Below are 20,735 nucleotides of genomic sequence, written 5' to 3'. Positions count from 1 at the left end.
GATATTGCAGTGATATCATTATATCAATATGTATTTCTTTTTTTATTATACTTTAAGTTCTAGGTATATCAATATGTATTTCTAAGAGGAAATTACCTTTTAAAATAGAATCATGATAATACTTTTCAAAAAATGTAGCAGGAATCACTTAATATCATAGTATCATAAAATGGCCCATTGATGTTCAAATTTCCATTGTCTCATAAATGTTATAAATGTTTTTGTTTATTTACACATGTTTGAAATGGATTCCAAATAAGGGCTATATATTGTGACTGGCTGATATGTCAAGTCTTTTTTAATCTATAGATTCACTCTCCATCTCTCTTTGTTTCTTTTGGCTTTTTTTTTTTTTTGTTTGTTTGTTTATAATACAAGTTAGGGCAGGGGTTAAGCTATTGTGGCTTAACCCCTGCCCTAACTTGATGTCTTAGTCTAGACTGATTATCTCAGTAAGATGATTCTCCCTTCAGGTGTGATAAACCTATTCCTCAGACCTATGTATTTCCTGTAAGTTAGCTGTTGGATCTAAAGACTTGATCTGATTATTGTTCAATTTTTTTTCTTTTTTTAAATTTCTCATTTTTATGGGTATTTAGTAGGTATATGTATTTATGGGGTACATGTAATGTTTCGATACAGGCATACAATGTGTCATAGTCATATCAGGGTAAGTGGAGTATTCATCACCTCAAGCATTTATCATTTCTTTTTTGTTAGAATTACAGTTCAATTTTTGGCAAACTGTTTTATTATTATGGTACATTCATTCTTAGGAGGGACATAATGTTTCATTGTGTCTATTTTTATGATTGTAACACTTAGTGATGCTCAGTGCCTAGAGCCCATTGTTCATTAGGAGTTGCAAAATGATGATATTCTAATTCTACCATCTATCCCACCGTTATTAGCTGGAATAATTCATTAAAGAGAAACTTCCCCTTGTCTACTATTAGATTACTGAACGGTACAGTTCATATAGGAAAGGAAGGATGAATGCTTGATTCTCCCTCTTTATTTACCAATTTTCAAAATAATGAATTGGTTTCCTGGCATCCTCCTAGAATAATCAATTAATTTTTTCATTTTTAGCATCATTATGAACAAGGCCTAGAATTTTTTAGTATAATTTTAACCTATTTGCTATATCAATCCATTGAAGTTATTATCCTTAATTAGCATTCAAATTACTCTATTTTTGTCCTGTGGGAGGCCCTTCAAGTAGACTTCTGGATCCATTTGACGTAAGCCTAGTATTTGATAGCTCACTTGCTATCTGCTATATCCAAATATTCCAGATTCATTTCTATATTTTCTGCTTCAGACCTGGAATCAGCTGTTTCTCCAATAGCTTTACTTTTAGTAGGAAAAAGTATTTGGAGAACACAATCTAGGATCTAGGGTGCTCACTACTACCAGGTTGGTGATTGTTTCTAGGCTTTTATAGTGGACAGAGCTTGGGGATTTTTTAAGCAATAAAAATATTATTTCATCACCTCCTATTCTAATTCTGGGCTAAAAGGAAACTTAACCTCTTCTTACATCTCTACTCCTTTTGCTCACCCAGTCAAGAATGATAGAATATCACATTATCTAGATGAAAAACCTGAGACTCAAGAGCTTGAGTAATTTGTCATTAAGTGGCAGAACCAGGCTTCAAACACATATCTGTTTGACTCCAAAGTCTGTGCTTAAAGTCAAAGTCATCTTTAGAAAATTTGTGTTTAACCAGAGCTCCTTTGGGAAACCTAGGCAGGATGATGGGTTGAGCCCAGGAGTTCAAGACCAGCCCTGGCAACATAGCAAGACCCCATCTCCACATACAACAACAAAAACAAAACAAAACGAAAAGTAGCCAGGCATGGTGGCACATGCCTGTAGTCCCAGCTACTCAGGAAGCTGAGGTGGAAGGATCACTTGAGCCTGGGAGGTCACGGCTGCTGGGAGCCATGCTCACACCACTGTACTCCAGCCTGGGCAATAGAGTGAGACCCTGTCTCCCTTGCTGCAAGGCATAGCATTTTAAACAGAACTGCCAGGTAGAGAATTCAATTCTGGCCGGGCATGGTGGCTCAAGCCTGTAATCCCAGCACTTTGGGAGGCCGAGACGGGCGGATCACGAGGTCAGGAGATCGAGACCATCCTGGCTAACACGGTGAAACCCCGTCTCTACTAAAAATACAAAAAAAAAAAAAACTAGCCGGGCGAGGTGGCGGCGCCTGTAGTCCCAGCTACTCGGGAGGCTGAGGCAGGAGAATGGCGTGAACCCGGGAGGCGGAGCTTGCAGTGAGCTGAGATCTGGCCACTGCACTCCAGCCTGGGTGACAGACCGAGACTCCGTCTCAAAAAAAAAAAAAAAAAAGAGAGAGAATTCAATTCAACTAACACACATTGAGCACCTATTAATATTTTTATACAAAGTCCTTTTCACCTGTATGATACTGGTGTCTATAAACAAATTTGATTTGTTGATTTATCTACAAATCTATATTTATCCAGAATGCAACCACTTTTCTCAACATTCCCTCTACCACCACTTTGGTCCTAGCCACCATCACGTTGGCTTAGATTATTGTAGTAATCTTGCTTGGATAATTATAATAGTGTCTTAACTGGTCTCCTGGTTTCTGCTCTTGCCCCCTGCAGTCTATGCCCAACATATCAACCAGAATTATCCTTTAAAACTTAAATCAAAGCATGTCACTCCTCTGCTCCAGATCCTTTAAAGAATTTTACAGTCGAGCACAGTGGCTTACACCAGCACTTTGGGAAACCAAGGCAGTCAGATCACTTGAGGTTAGGAGTTCAAAACCAACCTGGCCAACATGGCAAAACCCCATCTCTGCTAAAAATACAAAACTTAGCCAGGCATGGTGTTGCATGCCTGTAGTCCCAGCTACACCGGAGGCCGGGGTACAAGAATCATTTGAACCCAGGAGGTGGAGTTTGCAGTGAGCCAAGATCACACCACTGCACTCCAGCCTGGGTGGCAGAGGGAGACTCTGTCTCAAAAAAAAAAAAAAAAAAAAAAAAAAAAAAAAAAAAAGATTTTCCATCTCAGAGTAAAAGACTAAGTATTTCCTGTGACCTATCAAGCCTTTTATCTCATGTTCTGAATTCTGTTGTTTGTATGACCTTATTTCTAATCTTCCCCATATTTCCTCCACGTACACCACTCTGACCTCAGTGCTGTTCCTCTAATAGGTGAGTCAAGCTCTCACCACAGGTTTTTGCATTTGTTCTTCCCTCTCCTAGGAATGCTGTTCCAGTAGGAATCTCTGTGTTGAACTCCCTTGCTTTCATCAGTTTCTTATTCAAAAGTCACTGTCTCAGTGAACCCTTTTCTGGCAATCCTGTCTAATACCTGCCTCACCTCACACATTGTATTCTCCCTATACTGCTTTATGTCTTTTCTTAGCACTTAACACTATCTAAAATACTATATATTTTACTTATTTATCTTGCTTATTGTCTTTTGCCCCACTAGAATATAAACTCCATGAAGTTAGGATTTATTTTTGGTCTGTCTATTCACTAATTTATCCCCATTGCCTAAGACAAGTAGTTGGTGCTCAAAAAATATTTATTGAATGAATGAGTGTACTTCTAAAGTTATAGCTTTATTAATTCTCCCAAGTGATCCAGGATTTCTTACATGAGGCATATATTGTGGGCAAAAACATATTATGAGATTCCAGTTGTCTAATATTAGAATATTTTTAAAGGAAGAATAGTCCTGTTTTGCTATCTTTCTTTTTCTCATACAATCCTTCTTCCCCACCCCAGCGGCTCCTGCTTGTACTTCATAGAATACTTCCTCTATTGGGACTAGATATTTCTTTCTCTTTTCTTTATTTTTTTTTCTTCTGGCTAAATAGCCACAGACTGTCCATTTGGGCTGACTCTCGCTGGAAAGTGAGTCAGTGCAGCCTAGTGGAGAGCAGAGGCCGGAGCATTTGCATCTCCAGAATGTTTGTATTGACAAATGGCAGTCAGTTATTGACATTTTTGTCCCTTGGTGATACTTCAATTGGCTTATCTTTGCTGGTCAAATGCCTTAATTGTTCTGGCCTTTAATTCAGTCAAAGTTGGAGCTAGAGCAGAGGGGAAAGAGAAGGAGCCAGACTAACAGAACATCAAGCTTGAGCTTGGAGGCTGCTGGCAACGATCAGCCTGTCATAATGTTATGATTTGTTCATTTTTATACCATTTATTAGCCTTTACTTGTTGTGCCATTTGGCCTCCAGGGCAGATAAAGTGCTGTCTAATTTGGTAGGTTTGTTTCTGTCAGAGCAGCCTCGACAGGGAAGGTGTTAGCTGCAGTGACAAATAATCAATAGCTGTCGTTGTCATGAGGAACGTGAGCAGTTGGGCCTTTCATCTGGAGGATTAGAGGTCTAATTGGATTGAGAATAGGGAGGGTGGGCTGTTGGGTAACCCTGTCAGCCTTGTGAAGCTGTCAAATGTCGGCCTTATTCATGGTGAAGGGAATAAGGAACTTTGTGCTTTCAGAATTGAGGAGAAAGGCATGTGAAAGCCCTTTATACCAAGGAATAGATCCTGAAGTTGATTCAGCTAACATATGCTCCCTTTTAAACTTAATTAAATATCCCTTTAGATAATAAATCTATGGAACTTTAAATAATATTTTTAAGATTAGATGTGTAATACACACACACATTCACACATACGCTATACAAATCCAGGTTGGTTCGTTTGTCTTTGGTGATGCCAGAAGATAAACCACTTTAATGAAGGTGAAAAATGAAACTTTATGAGAGAAATTGCATAAGTTGTCATCTCATTGTCAGAATTAACAAGTGATAAGCATTTTTAATACTATTAATAGAAAAAATAAGTGAGACATTAAATTAAAAAGATAGATGAGTTAATAATAAAGTATGGATATGTGACAGTTATTTTTCTCCCCTGCTCATTTAGAAGTGTGGTTTCTTATAAAACAAAATCTTTCGTTTATTCCAACCTGAACTAATTCAAAAAATGAAGAATTATGCATTGGCTAAATTGCTTCTTCAACGGAATGCCTAATTTTTTCTTCCTTAGCAAGTGACAGGATTGCATTTAAGTGATACCAATGGTATCACATCCAGTTCAGTCCCAAAATGTTTTTTGTATATCCCTACGTACTTATGCTGTACTCCTTTATATTTATGCTATAATGCCATCATTTGGAGTATGAATGGAGAAGATATTTGAGAAAAATGAGTTAGCTTGTTCTCTAATCTATAGAGCTCTTAATACTACCTCTGCAAGGCCAAGTAAGTGACTTTAAATTCCACTAAATTTCATAGAAATTGAACAAATTTAATAATGATAAATGTTAAACACAATTTTATAAAAAAAGTTTATAAACTTGTTTATGAATCCATTCTCTATGTACAAATTAAATTCAGTGCATTGCTGCTATCCAAAAGCATGCATAATTTTTTTTAAATGTTTTTATAATATGGTAGGTACTAAGAGCATTTGTAAGCATCATCTCTACAGTATATCTTTATGAAAGCCTTGAATAAAGGTGGGTTGACAGTAATGCCAAGAATGTGTGAATGGGCATTTCTCACTTACAGATTATATACTTAGTCCATCTCTATAACCCCATGGCCCCTTTTCTATAGTCATTCAAAGCCCAGCTAACCAATTTGAAATAACTTCAAAAAATACTCCAAAAGAACTAAATGCATATACAAAAGACACTAGATGGATAAACCTGGTTATCTCATTGGGCCCTTCAAATCCTGAGGTCCATACTATTTATTACCATTACAAATATTTCATTAAGTTCTTCCTATATCAGTGCTGGCTTGAGAATTCTATGATTTTACTCACTTGTGTAATCCACAGTGAAGATCAGCAAAATTCTCAATACTACTAAGAATTTATAATTATGGTTATCTAAAGTACTTGCTTTGCTTGATCTAAGCTAGAAGTATTTAAAATTTCAAACAATTATTTGTGATTACAGAAATCTCTCAGATTTCATGCAGTTCTTTTAGAGCTGTAACTATGGAAGTATAATTGTGAGTACCTTTATACTTAAGCAGAATTACTCATAGGAAATGGTAAGGTCAGCCAAACACAGTGGCTCACATCTGTAATCCCAGCACTCTGGGAGACCAAAGCTGGAGGATCACTTGAGCCCAGGAGTTTGAGACTAGCCTGAGCAACATAGTGAGACCCTGTCTGTACAAATAAATAAATAAATAAATAAATAAATAAATAAATAAATAAAATTTAATTAACAGTCATGGTAGCTCACAGCTGTGGTCCCAGCTACTTGGGAAGCTGAGAGGAAGGACTGCTTGAGCTCAGGAGATCGAGCCTCCAGTAAGCTGTCATCACACCACTGCCCTCCAGCTTGGGTGACAGAGCAAGACTCTGTCTCAAAAAATAAAAATAAAAAAGGAAATTGTAAGACCAGATTTGATATCCTTGCAAAAGAAGTTCAAAGTTTAAATAGGTTTAAATAGTTTTGTGTTTGGGGTTTTGATCAGAATACGCTTTCTATGACCTATAAACAAAATTGTTGCTCTTGACGTTAGATTAGAATATTTTGTTGCTTTGTAACTCCTTATAATCCTTATTATTCACTCAACAAATATGTGTGCAAAAGCCACTGTGCTAAGTTATGGAAACACAACCATGACAGGGACTATCCCGCCCTCGAAGAAGTTCATAGTTTAATGGGGACAACAGACAAGCTAAATTGGTAATTAAAATATAATATTTCTGTATTCAGAGCTAGAAAAGGAGTAAGCTTAGGTATATCATGGGAAAAATATAAAAGGGGCATTTAAGCCATCCTGGGGTATTGTAGTCAAGAATGGCTTCCTTCAATAGATAGCAACTATGCTAAGTGGAGAGGAGAAAAGAGATGGGAAGCCCGTTCTCTCCATTCTCTTGGAGTATTCTCAAGGAGGGAAAGAATATGTACAGTCACGTGCCACATAATGACATTTTGTTTAACTTCAGACCACATATACAATGGTGGTCTCATGAGCCATCACACCCAGCCTATTTTTTATCTTTCATAGCATATTTTTACTGTACTTTTTCTATGTTTAGATATGTTTAGATTCATGAATACTTACCATTATGTTATATTTACCTAGAGTATTCAATACAGTAATATACTGTACAGGTTTGTAGTCTAGGAGCAACAGGTTATACCATATAGCCTAGGTGTGTAATAAGTTGTAACATCTGGGTTTGTGTATACTATGATATTCACACAATGACAAAATCACCTAATGAAACATTTTGCAGAACATATTCCCACTGTTAAGCAACATGTAACTATAGCTCAATATGTATGGATTATTGACTATGAGGTAGAAAATATGGAGAGATGATATTGGACAAGTAAAGTGGGATCAGACCATGAAGTATCTGTCCTACATGGACAATAAATAAATTTGAATATTTACTGAAGAGTTAGATTTAAAACTTGAATATTGATTAATTGGACTAAATGAAAGATTTGCAACTAACTCACCACTGCCCTTATGATGACCAAATTCATATACCTTTCCTACTTCCTCATACCTCTTGACAAAATTGGTACATTTTACCTTCTTTATAACTTTCTCCATGCATCTCTTTCTTTTCTCTGATGTATATCAGGTATAACATTAGCAAAAGCATTGGGCTGATAAAAATCAGAAGACCTAGAGTCATGATTTAGGCTCTGCTTCTTTCTAACAGAGTGATTTTAGGCAAGTATTAAGTTTAAACACTCCAGACTTCTGTTTCCTATCTTTTAAATTTGTGGCAATACTTAGGTTCTTACAGGAGTTATCTAAATTAATAGATTTGAAAGGACTCTAAAACTTTTGATTATGTTAAAGAACACGTAGTCTAAAGAGTCCTGACTTAGATCACAAAATGATAAGGCCCTTGAGCATGTAAAAAAAAAAAAGTATTAAAACAGATTGAAGTTAAAATTAAGAAATGTCAACCAAACACTTAGGTAACAATTCTAGGAATAACATTGGACCCTTACTTATGAATCTTAACCCTTTTTATCCCATAATTATTCATGAACAAATTTACCCATTATTCTATGAGTTTCTAGAATACAGAATCCTATCAAATTTATCTTTGTATCTTCCTACAATGCCTTGCACAAAATAGGTGCTAAATAAATATCTTCAAGGAATGAAACAATGAATTCTTGTAGTGTCAGAATTTGTTCTGGATACAGTTTAATATCTAACAGCCTTGGATCATTTTGTTTTCTATTTTTCAGTTTTGTGGAGATGTTTAAAAAGACCATTACTTCTCTAAAATCTTTTATTGTTCCAACTTTGGAATCTATTAATGAGACATAGCATTTAACTCAGTGAGAAAAGACAGAAGCTTGGTACTGGTCTCATCTATTTGGACAAGGAAAGCTCTAAGAGAAGCTGGTTACAGAGGTTCAGCAGGAGGGGACATTGAGCTGCATAAATATTACAGTTTATCTGTAATCAAGGGCAGCTATTGTTAGCACAAGATTTAAAAACAAGTAGATAGAGAGTCAGATAATACTTGTGAATCCACTACAGGTAGGCAGTGGGCAACTTGAAATTTTGTCCAAGAGTAGGAGGGTTCCAATCACCAGCCAAAATAGAGCTTAAGATTGAGTGGCTGTTCCACCCAGTGAGTCAAATTATTAGTTCAATAGAGTGAATTGGCTGCTTGGGGGAAAATATGAAAGCCCAGTGATGATCACTAGATTTGAAATCACTAGATACCAAGTCCCAGGTTATAATAGTTGAATGAGTGGCTCAAGATATATGCTTTCTTAGTGCTCAGTGCAGGGCTACCATTGTCTTAGATTAACTTAGAAGGATAAGGATGGTTGAGATGGCCTAAGTACTTCTCACATCATCGAGATTGATAGAGCAGTACTCAACCATCTAGAAAGCCTTTTGAAGTAGCAATGGCTTTTGAAATTGTGTAGTAGCTACTATTGGATCAGCCCTCCAGTAGATAACATTTATAAATTCTGAACAAAATATAAAAGCAACTATCTGGAGGAATTGAAGAGTGACCACGGAGGCAGAAATTGTAGTGTAATCAGCCCTTGGAAGACTGTCAAAAGAGAATAACACTAGGTGAGTTTCCACTTTTATAACAGGGCCTACTCAGTTCTTCAAAGAGGATGAAAACTGAAAAGAAATCTGCATTATTACTTTTTGAAGAATCAAAGGACAGCATTTGGGACAATGGCTGTAAGTCAGAAGAGGTGTTTCAGGTTGGGCGCAGTAGCTCACGCCTGTAATCCCAGCACTTTGGGAGGCCAAGGCAGGTGGACCAGTTGAGGTACGGAGTTCAAGACTGGCTTGGTCAACATGGTGAAACCCCACCTCTACTAAAAATACAAAAAATTACCCGGGCATGGTGGTGCATGTCTGTAGTCCCAGCTACTCAGGAGGCTGAGATAGGAGAATCACTTGAACCCAGGAGGCAGAGGTTGCAGTGAGCCAGAATCGCACCACTGCACTCTGGCCTGGGTGGCAGTGAGACGCTATCTTCAAAAAAAAGAAAATTTCACCTGAAAATACTATAATCAAATTGCTGAAAACCAAAGATGAAGAGAAACTCTTAAAAGCAGCCAAAGGGCTGAACTGAGCTGGTTGCCTTCTGTTACTGTGGGGGAACTCACTTCATCCCAACTTCTTCATACTTTCACTTCTGGAGGTCATATTCCTCTGACATCTTCCAGAAAAAAAGTCTTAAAGCATTAGCCTTTTTTACAGTCCAGCTCTTAAGTTTTTTCCTCCCCTTTTTCAATGATAACATGAGCGTGCATCCAGCTTGTCCCCAAAGCCTGCCTTGGTCTGAAGCATCCAACTGTAAAGACACTTCATCAATGTCTGTGATTTGTGGGCCTGAAACAAACTATCCATCCTTGCATGTATCTTCTGCTGAGATGCCTCACACAGAGTCTGGACAGCCCTAATTCTTTCACCAGTCCCAAAGGCGGACAACTCACTTCTGCAGAGAAGAGCACTGCAAAAAAGGAAGACAAAGTCCTGGTCAAGAAACAGACAACCAGAGCTGTGTTCTCTTCCACCCAGCTATGTGTACTCAGTGATAGATTTCGGAGACAGAAATACCTCAGTCTCCAGCAGATGCAAGAGCTTTACAGCATCCTGAATCTTAGCTACAAACAGGTTAAGACTTGGTTCCAGAACCAGAGAATAAAATATAAGAGGTGGCAGAAAAACAACTGCCCAAAGAGCGGTGTGACTCCAAAGGCCTGAGCACCTACCTACCCCAGCCTCTATTCTTCCTGCCCCCAAGGATGCTTGGCGAGCACGTCTGGGAACCTTTCGATGCGGAGCAACTAAACCTGGAGCAATTCAGCCTGGAGCACCAGACCTGGAACAGCCAGTCCTAGAGCAGCCATTCCTGGAACACTCAGACCTGGTGCACCCAATCCTGGAACATTCAGGCCTGAAACAATCCCTTCTGGATGTACACTCATGTTATTATTGAAAAAGGGGAGGAAAAACTTAAGAGCTGGACTGTAAAAAAGGCTAATGCTTTAAGACTTTTTTTCTGGAAGATGTCAGAGGAATATGACCTCCAGAAGTGAAAGTATGAAGAAGTTGGGATGAAGTGAGTTCCCCCACAGTAACAGAAGGCAACCAGCTCAGTTCAGCCCTTTGGCTGCTTTTAAGAGTTTCTCTTCATCTTTGGTTTTCAGCAATTTGATTATAGTATTTTCAGGTGAAATTTTCTTTTTTTTGAAGATAGCGTCTCACTGCCACCCAGGCCAGAGTGCAGTGGCGCGATTCTGGCTCACTGCAACCTCTGCCTCCTGGGTTCAAGCAATTCTCCTGCCTGAGCCTCCTGCGTAGCTGGGATTACAGGTGCACACCACTACGCCCAGTTACTTTTGTATTTTTAGCAGGAATCTCTGCAAGTCCTGCATGCAGTTCCAGCAAAATTCTTCTCTCAGTGACTTGGAGGCTGCCTTGGAAACTGCTGAGGAAAGCTACAGTGGAATACAGGAGACCACTAGGTATTTTAGTACTCCACAAACCATGGATTTATTCCTAACCTATTCCAAGAACATGCAGCCTGAAGATATAGAAAGATGAGTGAAACTGATATTACTCAATTTCAGTCTGGGCATTGGCTGAATCATTCCTCTCCCCTCCTGCCTCCCTCATAGGATTTTTCTTGTTTGGAAACCACGTGTTCTGCCTTCATATCTTTGTTTCCTTTATGCCTATCAAGTCGATGTTGTAGAGAGTAGGGTATGATTGGAGCCAAATCAGAGAGGTTTCTTTTTTTCCTATGGGATCTTTCTGGAGAAAAAAGGTTTTAATAACCTTGGCTGCTAAGGACAACATGATAGAAGCTGTCTCTGGCTATAGATAAGCAGATATAATACTAGTTTGAATATCTTTAGGATTTAGAAACTAGCCTCAAGAATAGGAAGTAAAAGTACAAATTGGTGTGGTGAAGGTATATTCCTATTTTCTGTGATTGGGAGGCTTTACTTATTTTTATATTTATTTAATTAATTGATTTATTTAGAGACGGAGTCTCACACTGCCACCCGGGCTAGAGTGCAGTGGCATAATCTCAGCTCACTGCAACCTCCACCTCCCAGGTTGACGTGATTCTCCTGCCTCAGCCTCCCAAGTAGCTGGGATTACAGGCGCACACCACCACACCCAGCTGTTTTGTTGTATTTTCAGTAGAGACTGGGTTTCACTATGTTGGCCAGACTGGTCTTTAACTCCTGACCTTGAGATCCACCTGCCTCCGCCTCCCAAAGTGCTTGGATTACAGGCCTGAGCCACCATACCTGGACTTACTTATTGTTAAAAACCCAATTATTTAAGGTAAAGGATTAAGCTGTAACATACTTCATTGATTTCATCAGCCCCTCTGGCTCTGTGTTTTACTATATCCCCTAATTGGTTGATTATGCTAATATTTATAGACAGTGGTCTTCTATTTGCTGCATCATAATGACATCAGTACTGGTTTGCTTGGTTTAAGTACAAATGAATAAAACACCCATACCACCTTTAAAAAAAAAATGTAGCCAAAGAAAAAGACATGATGATCCCCTAACCAAGTGAAGCTGTGAGGGACTGTGCTGTGAGGGACTGTGCCATGAGGAACAGTGCATTCCAGTCCAGATACTACGCTTTTCCCACAATCTTTGCAACCCACAGACCAGGAGATTCCCTTGGGTGCCTACACCACCAGGGCTCTGGGTTTCAAGCAAAAAAATGAGTGGCCACTTAGGCAGACACCAACCAGGCTAGCTGTGGGAGTTTTTTTTTTTTTTCATATTCCAGTGGTGCCTGGAATGTCAGTGAGAGAGAACTGTTCACTCCCCTGGAAAGGAGGCTGAAGCCAGGGAGCCAAGTGGTCTAGCTCAGCGGATCCCACTCCCATGGAGCCCAGCAAGCTAAGATCCACTGACTCAAAATTCTTGCAGCCAGCACAGCAGTCTGAAGTCGAACTGGGAAACTCTAGCTTGCTGGAGGGAGGGGCGTCCCCCATTACTAAGGCTTCAGTAGGCAATTTTCCCCTCACCGTGTAAACAAAGTCACCAGGAAGTTTGAACTGGGCAGAGCTCACCACAATGCAGCAAAGCTGCTGTAGCCAGACTGCCTCTCTAGATTCCTCCTCTCTCGGCAGGGCATCTCTGAAAGAAAGTCAGAAGCCCCAGTCAGGGGCTTATAGATAAAATTCCCATCTGCCTCGGACAGAGCACCTGGGAGAAGGGGCGGCAGTGGACGCAGCTTCAGCAGACTTAAATGTTGCTGCCTGCTGGCTCTGAAGAGAGCAGCAGATCTCCCAGCACAGCACTTGAGCTCTGCTAAGGGAAAGACTGCCTCTTCAAGTGGGTCCCTGACTCTCATGCCTCCTGACTGGGAGACACCTCCCAGCAGGGGCCGGCAGACACCTCATACAGGACAGCTCTGGCTGGCATCTGGCAGGTGCCCCTCTGGAATGAAGCTTCCAGAGGAAGGAACAGGCAGCAACCTTTGCTGTTCTGCAGCCTCTGCTGGTGATACCCAGGCAAACAGGGTCTGGAGTAGACCTCCATCAAACTCCAGCAGACCTATAGAATAGGGGCCTGACTGTTAGAAGGAAAACTAACAAAAATAAAAGAATAACATCAACATCAACAAAAAGGCTGTCCACACAGAAACCCCATCCAAAGGTCACCAACATAGAAGACCAAAGGTAGATAAATCCACGAAGATGAGGAAAAACCAGAGCAAAAAGGCTGAAAATAACAAGAACCAGAACACCTCTTCTTCTGCAAAGGATCACAACTCCTCACCAGCAAGGGAACAAAACTAGACAGAGAATAAGTTTGACAAATTGACAGAAGTAGGCTTCAGAAAGTGGGCAATAACAAACTCCTCTGAGCTTGTTCTGTAAAGGAGCATGTTCTAACCCAATGCAAGAAAGCTAAGAACCTTGGAAAAAGGTTAGAGGATTTGCTAACTAGAATAACCAGTTTAGAGAAGAACATAAATAACCTGATGGAGCTGAAAAACACAGCAGGAGAATTTCATGAAGCATACACAAGTATCAATAGCTGAATCGATCAAGTGGAAAAAAGAATGTCAGAGGTTGAAGATCAACTTAATGAAATAAAGTGTGAAGACAAGATTAGAGAAAAAAAAGAATGAAAAGGAATGAACGAAGACTCCAAGAAATATGGGACTATGTGAAAAGACCAAATCTGTGTTTGATTGGTGTACCTGAAAGTGATGGAGAGAATGGAACCAGGTTGGAAAATACACTTGAAGATATTATCCAGGAGAACTTCCCCAACCTGGCAAGTTGAATCCTGGCAACATTCAAATTCAGGAAATACTGAGAACACCACTACGATACTCCTCAAGAAGAGCAACTCCAAGACACATAATCAGATTCACCAAGAGTGAAATGAAGAGAAAAATGTTAAGTGCAACCAGAGAGAAAGGTGGGGTTACCCACAAAGGGAAGCCCACCAGACTAACAGTGGATCTCTCTACAGAAACCCGGCAAGCCAGAAGAGAGTGGGGGCCAATATTCAACATTCTTAAAGAAAAGAATTTTCAGCCCAGAATTTCATATCCAGCGAAACTAAACTTCAAAAGCAAAGGATAAATAAAATCTTTTACAGACAAGCAAATGCTGAGAGATTTTGTCACCACCAGTCCTGGCTTACAAGAGATCCTGAAGGAAGCACTAAATATGGAAAGGAAAAACTGGTTCTAGCCACTGCAAAAACATAACAAATTGTAAAGACTGTCGACACTGTGAAGAAACTGCACCAATGAACAGACAAAATAACCAGGTAGCATCACAATGACAGGATCAAATTCACATATAACAATATTAACTTTAAATGGGCTAAATGCCCCAATTAAAAGACACAGACGGGCAAATTGGATAAAGAGTGAACACCCATTGGTGTGCTGTATTCAGGAGACCCATCTCATGTGCAAAGACACACATAGGCTGAAAATAAAGGGATGGAGGAATATTTACCAAGCAAATGGAAAGCAAAAAAAAAAAAAAAAAAAAAAAAAAAAAAAGCAGGGGTTGCAATCCTAGTCTCTGCTGAAACAGACATTAAACCAACAAAGATCAAAAAAGACAAGGGGATTCCATAATAGTAAAGGGATCAATGCAATAAGAAGAGCTAACTATCCTGAATACATATGCACCCAATACAGGACCACCCAAATTCATAAAGCAAGTTCTTAGAGACCCACAAAAAGACTTAGGCTCCCACACAATAATAGTGGGAGACTTTGACACCCCACTGTCAATATTAGAAAGATCAATGCAACAGAAAATTAACAAGAATATTCAGGACTTCGACTCAGCTCTGGACCAAGGAGACCTAATAGACATCTACAGAATTCTCCACCCCATATCAACAGAATATACATTCTTCTCAGTACCACATTGCACTTAATCTAAAATTGACCACATAATTGGAAGTAAAACATTCCTCAGCAAATGCAAAAGAATGGAAATCATAACAGTCTTTCAGACCACAGTGCAATCAAATTGGAACTCAGGATTAAGAAACTCACTGAAAACCACACAGCTACATGGAAACTGAACAACCTGCTCCTGAATGACTACTGGGTAAATAGTGAAAGTAAGGCAGAAATAAATAAGTTCCTTGAAACCAATGAGAACAAAGATACAACATAACAAAATCTCTGGGACACAGCTAAAGTAGTGTTTAGAGGGAAATTTATAGCACTAAATGCCAACAGGAGAAAGTGGGAAAGATCTAAAATCAACACCCTAACATCACAGTTAAAAGAACTAGAGAAGCAAGAGCAAGCAAATTCAAAACCTAGCAGAAGACAAGAAATAACTAAGATCAGAGCAGAACTAAAGGGGATAGAAACACAAAAAACACTTCAAAACAATCAATGAATCCAGGAGCTGGTTTTTTTTTAAAAGATTAACAACAGATAGACCGCCACCCAGACTAATAAAGAAGAAAAGAGAGAAGAATAAAGTAGACACAATAAAAAATGATAAAGGGGATATCACCACTGATCCCACAGAAATACAAACTACCATCAGAGAATACTAGAAACAATTTTACACAAATAAACTAGAAAATCTAGAAGAAATTGATAAATTCCTGGACACATACACCCTCCCAAGACTAAACCAGGAAGAAGTTGAATCCCTGAATAGACCAATAACAAGTTCTGAAATTGAGGGAGTAATTAATAGCCTAGCAACCTTCAAAAGCCCAGGACCAGACAGATTCATAGCCGAATCCTACCAGAAGTACAAAAAGGAGCTGGTACCATTCCTTCTGAAACTATTCCAAACAACAGAAAAAGAGGGACTCCTCCCTAACTCATTTTATGAGGCCAGCATCATCCTAACACCAAAACCTGGCAGAGACACAACAAAAAAAGAAAATTTCAGGCCAATATCTCTGATGAACATCGATGCAAAAATCCTCAATAAAATACTGGCAAACCGAATCTGGCAGCACATCAAAAAGCTTATGCACCATGATCAAGTGAGCTTCACCCCTGAGATGTAAGGCTGGTTCAACATACACAAATCAATAAATGTAACCCATCACATAAACAGAACCAATGAGAGAAACCATATGATTATCTCAGTAGATGCAGAAAAGGCCTTCAATAAAATTCAGCACCCTTCATACTAAAAACTCTCAATAAACTAGGTATTGATGGAATGTATCTCAAAATAATAAGAACTATTTATGACAAACCCACAGCCAATATCATATTGAATAGGCGAAAGCTGGAAGCATTCCCTTTGAAAACTGGCACATGACAAGGATGCCCTTTCTCACCACTCCTGTTCAACATAGTATTGGAAGTTCTGGCCAGGGCAATCAGGCAAAAGAAAGAAATAAAGGGTATTCAAATAGGAGGAGAGGAAGCCAAATTGTTTCTGTTTGCAGATGACATGATTGTATATTTAGAAAATCCTGTCATCTCAACCCAAAATCTCCTTAAGCTGATAAGAAGCTTCAGCAAAGTCTCAGGATGCAAAATCAATGTGCGAAACTCCCAAGCATTCCTATACACCAGTAATAGACAAAACAGAGAGCCAAATCATGAGTGAACTCCCATTCACAATTGCTACAAAGAGAATAAAATACCTATGAATACAACTAACAAGGGATGTGAAAGACCTCGTCAAGGAGAACTCAAACCACTGCTCAAGGAAATAAGAGATGACACAAACAAATAGAAAAACATTCCATGCTCATGGATAGGAAGAATCAGTATGATGAAAATGGCCATACTACCCAAAACAATTTATAGATTCAATGCTATCCCCGTCCAGCTACCATTGACTTTCTTCCCAGAATTAGAAAAAACTACTTTAAATTTCCTATGGAACCAAAAAAGAGCCCATATAACCAAGACAATCCTAAGCCAAAAAAACAAAGCTGGAGACATCATGCTACCTGACTTCAAACTATACTGCAAGGCTACGGTAACCAAAACAGCATGACACTGGTACCAAAACAGAGAGATAGACCAATGGAACAGAACAGAGGCCTCAGAAATAACCCAACACATCTACAACCATCTAATCTTTGACAAACCTGACAAAAATAAGCAATGGGGAAAGGATTCCCTATTTAGTAAATGGTGTTGGGAAAACTGGCTAGCCATATGCAGAAAACTGAAATTGGACCCCTTCCTTATACCTTACACAAAAATTTACTCAAGATGGATTAAATACTTAAACGTAAGACCTAAAACCATAAAAACACTAGAAGAAAACCTAGACAATACCATTCAGGACAGAGGCATGGGCAAAGACTTCATGACTAAAACACCAAAAACAATGGCAACAAAAGCCAAAATTGACAAGTGGGATCTAATTAAACTAAAGAGCTTCTGCACAGCAAAAGAAACTATCAGCAGAGTGAACAGGCAACCTACAGAATGGGAGAAAATGTTTGCAATCTATCCATCTGACAAGGCACTAATATCCAGAATGTACAAGGAACTTAAACTTACAAGAAAAAAACAACCCCATCAAAAAGTGGGCAAAGTATATAAACAGACACTTCTCAAAAAACAGACACTGTCTTCAAAAGAAGACATTTATGCGGCCAACAAACACATGAAACAAAGCTCATCATCACTGGTCATTAGAGAAATGCAAATCAAAACCACAATGAGATACCATCTCACGCCAGTTAGAATGGCGATCATTGAAAAGTCAGGAAACAACAGGTGCTGGAGAGGATGTGGAGAAATAGGAACGCTTTTACACTGTTGGTGGAGTGTAAATTAGTTCAACCATTGTGAAGACAGTGTGGCGATTCCTCAAGGATCTAGAACCAGAAATACCATTTGACCCAGTAATCCCATTACTGGGTATATGCCCAAAGGGTTATAAATCATTCTACGATAAAGACACATGCACACATATGTTTATTGCAGCACTATTCACAATAGCAAAGACTTGGAACCAACCCAAATGCCCATCAATGATAGACTGGATAAAGAAAATGTTGCACATATACACCATGGAATACTATGCAGCCATACAAAAGGATGAGTTCATATCCTTTCCAGGGACATGGATGAAACTGGAAACCATCATTCTCAGCAAACTAACACAGGAACAGAAAACCAAACACCGCATGTTCTCACTCATAAGTGGGAGTTGAACAAGGAGAACACATGGACAAAGGGAGAGGAACATCACATACCAGGGCCTGTCAGGGGTTGGGGGCTAGGGGAGGCATAGCATTAGGAGAAATACCTAATGGAGATGACAGGTTGATGGGTGCAGCGAACCACCATGGCACATGTATACCTATGTAACCAACCTGCACGTTCTACACGTGTATCTCAAAACTTATAGTATAATAAAAAAGAAAAAGAAAAAAAAATGATCCAGTGTAGTAAAACATGAATACGGGTGACAGCATACTTTTCAGTAACAATAGGCACAAGCAGACAGTAAAATAATCGCTTTAAAATGCTGAAAGGAAAAACTGTCAATCTAGAATTCTATATCTGGTCGAACCATCTTTCTATAATAAAACTGAAATAAGGACAAACAAAACTAAGAGAATTTATCCCAAACAAACCTATATTACAAGAAATAATGGTCGGGCGCAGTGGCTTACACCTGTAATCCCAGCACTTTGGGAGGCTAAGGAGGGCAGATAACCTGAGCTCAGCAGTTCGAGACTGCCCTGGGAAACATGGTGAAACCTTGTCTCTACTAAAATACAAAACATTAGCTGGGTATGGTGATGCGCCTGTAGTCCCAGCTACTCGGGAGGCTGAAGCATGAGAATTGCTTGAGTCCAGGAGGCAGAGGTTGCAGTGAGCCGAGATTGCACCACTGCACTCCAGGCTGGGAAACAGAGCAAAACTCTATCTCAGAAAAAAAAAAAAAAAAAAAGTGCACTAGAAAAGATAAATAGGTAGCTAAAGATAAACAATTAGTTTTTCTTACTTTAAAATTAATATTAATTATAAAACTATTGTAGTATAGTAAATGTAGGTATAATACATATATGATATCTACAGCATAAAGTATAGGGTGGGGATTATACGACTATACAATTGCAAGGGTCTTGCATTTTGTATAAAGTGATACAACATTAACTCTAAATCGACTTTGTAAATTTATGCATATGAACTGTAATACTTGGAGGAAATACTAAAATAATAATGCAGTGAAGCGTTGCTTTTTTTTTAATTCAAGAGAAAGAAGTTTAAAGGAATTCTTAAAAATTGCTTGGGTTTCACTTCCCAAGATTCTAACTCAATTGGTCTGAGGTAAAAACCAGACAGTAATACTTTTTCACAGCTCCTCACCTGATTCTAATATGTTTAAAACGCCAGTGTGGGGAATGTTTCTAACAGTGCTAAATCAAAGTTATTGGATGTAGTTGTATAAGAGAGAAGAGTCCTTGCATTAACAGAGAGTATGTGTTGCTGGAAGAACCATGCAGATCACCAGAGCACTGTTTTACCCCATTGAAAAGCATTAGTTCCTGTGAATCTGCAGACCACTTGCTTCCTGTTGATGACAAAGTCCTCACCATTTTGTAAAAAAATGAAGACAAGATCATTGTAGTATTTAACGTATATAGGTTTGTGTAGTATTTAACATATATAGGTTTGTATATGTCTGCGCACCTATAGTCTGTATGTAATAAGTCTATCTTCCTGTTACTGCAGTTCTTGAAAATAGTTGGGTGGCCTTTTGCTACATAGGAAAAACATATTTAGAATAATATGACTTCATATATAGGCTACATGGTGTACAAAAAAATGCATGTGGGGGAAAGTAAGGGGAGCATTCAAAGATCTTCCAGAGCATCTCAAACAGAGATTCAATAAGAGGCCTATTTAAGAAGTCATTGGAAGGGAGATGCCGTAATTCTTAAAGACATGCAGAAAAAAACAGTGATTTTAAATATTTGCTACAAATGGAAAATGATCGGAGTAGATACTCAAGTTACAATTAATTTGTGATCATTTGCTATGAAGCTGCTTTTTACCTGGGTAATTCTGTGTAATGCATGCCATAGATTTATCGATTGTCAATTATTAATGATTTTCCTCAGGCACGAAAGATGTAACTAGATACTGGTGAAAAGCTACCAGCTATCCTTTCAGGAAGGACAATCCTTTATTTCTTTTTTGAGGGCTTACACTTTTTTATGAAATAATATTCATAATAGATTTACTTTTTAAAATAAACTTAGATTGCAAAGATGTAAACTTTGTACTGTCATCTTTATATTCGTTCCAATAATATTTTTAATGATTATTATTGAGTTAAAATGTGCATACAAGAATGTACAGAAAAATATACAATTAGATACATATAATAAATGTACCCACTCACATCACCACCGCCACAATCAGGATGTAAAACATTTCGGCAACATCAGAAAGTTCCTATTTTCCCCACTTTCAGCCAGTCCCCACCTCCATGGTTAACCACCATTATGATTTTTAACACAAAAGATTAGTTTTGCCTGTTCTTGAACTTTTTATAAATAGAATTTTTTTTGCTGTCCACAAGAGACACACTTTATTTTGTATATGCATAGAAATATATATATATATATATTCATTTTAGTAGTTTTTATAGTGCAAATAGTTTTTGGTTATGTGGATGAATTGTGTAGTGGTGAAGTCTAAGATTTTAGTGCACCCATCACCTGAATAGTGTATGTTGTA

The 20,735-nt window shown here is 38.6% G+C and overlaps 1 protein-coding gene and 1 pseudogene across 7 annotated transcripts in view; both read left to right on the top strand.

Annotated features, from left to right (window-relative positions):
- The window catches only part of INVS (inversin), a 206,253-nt gene that overhangs the window by 57,037 nt on the left and 128,481 nt on the right, over positions 1–20,735 (top strand). The window lies entirely within an intron of this gene.
- On the top strand, positions 9,803–11,265 carry LOC104670808 (annotated as a pseudogene).

Source organism: Rhinopithecus roxellana, chromosome 16, assembly GCF_007565055.1.
Source record: "Rhinopithecus roxellana isolate Shanxi Qingling chromosome 16, ASM756505v1, whole genome shotgun sequence".
NCBI lineage: Eukaryota > Metazoa > Chordata > Mammalia > Primates > Cercopithecidae > Rhinopithecus > Rhinopithecus roxellana.
This window is presented reverse-complemented; position numbering and strand designations above follow the sequence as displayed.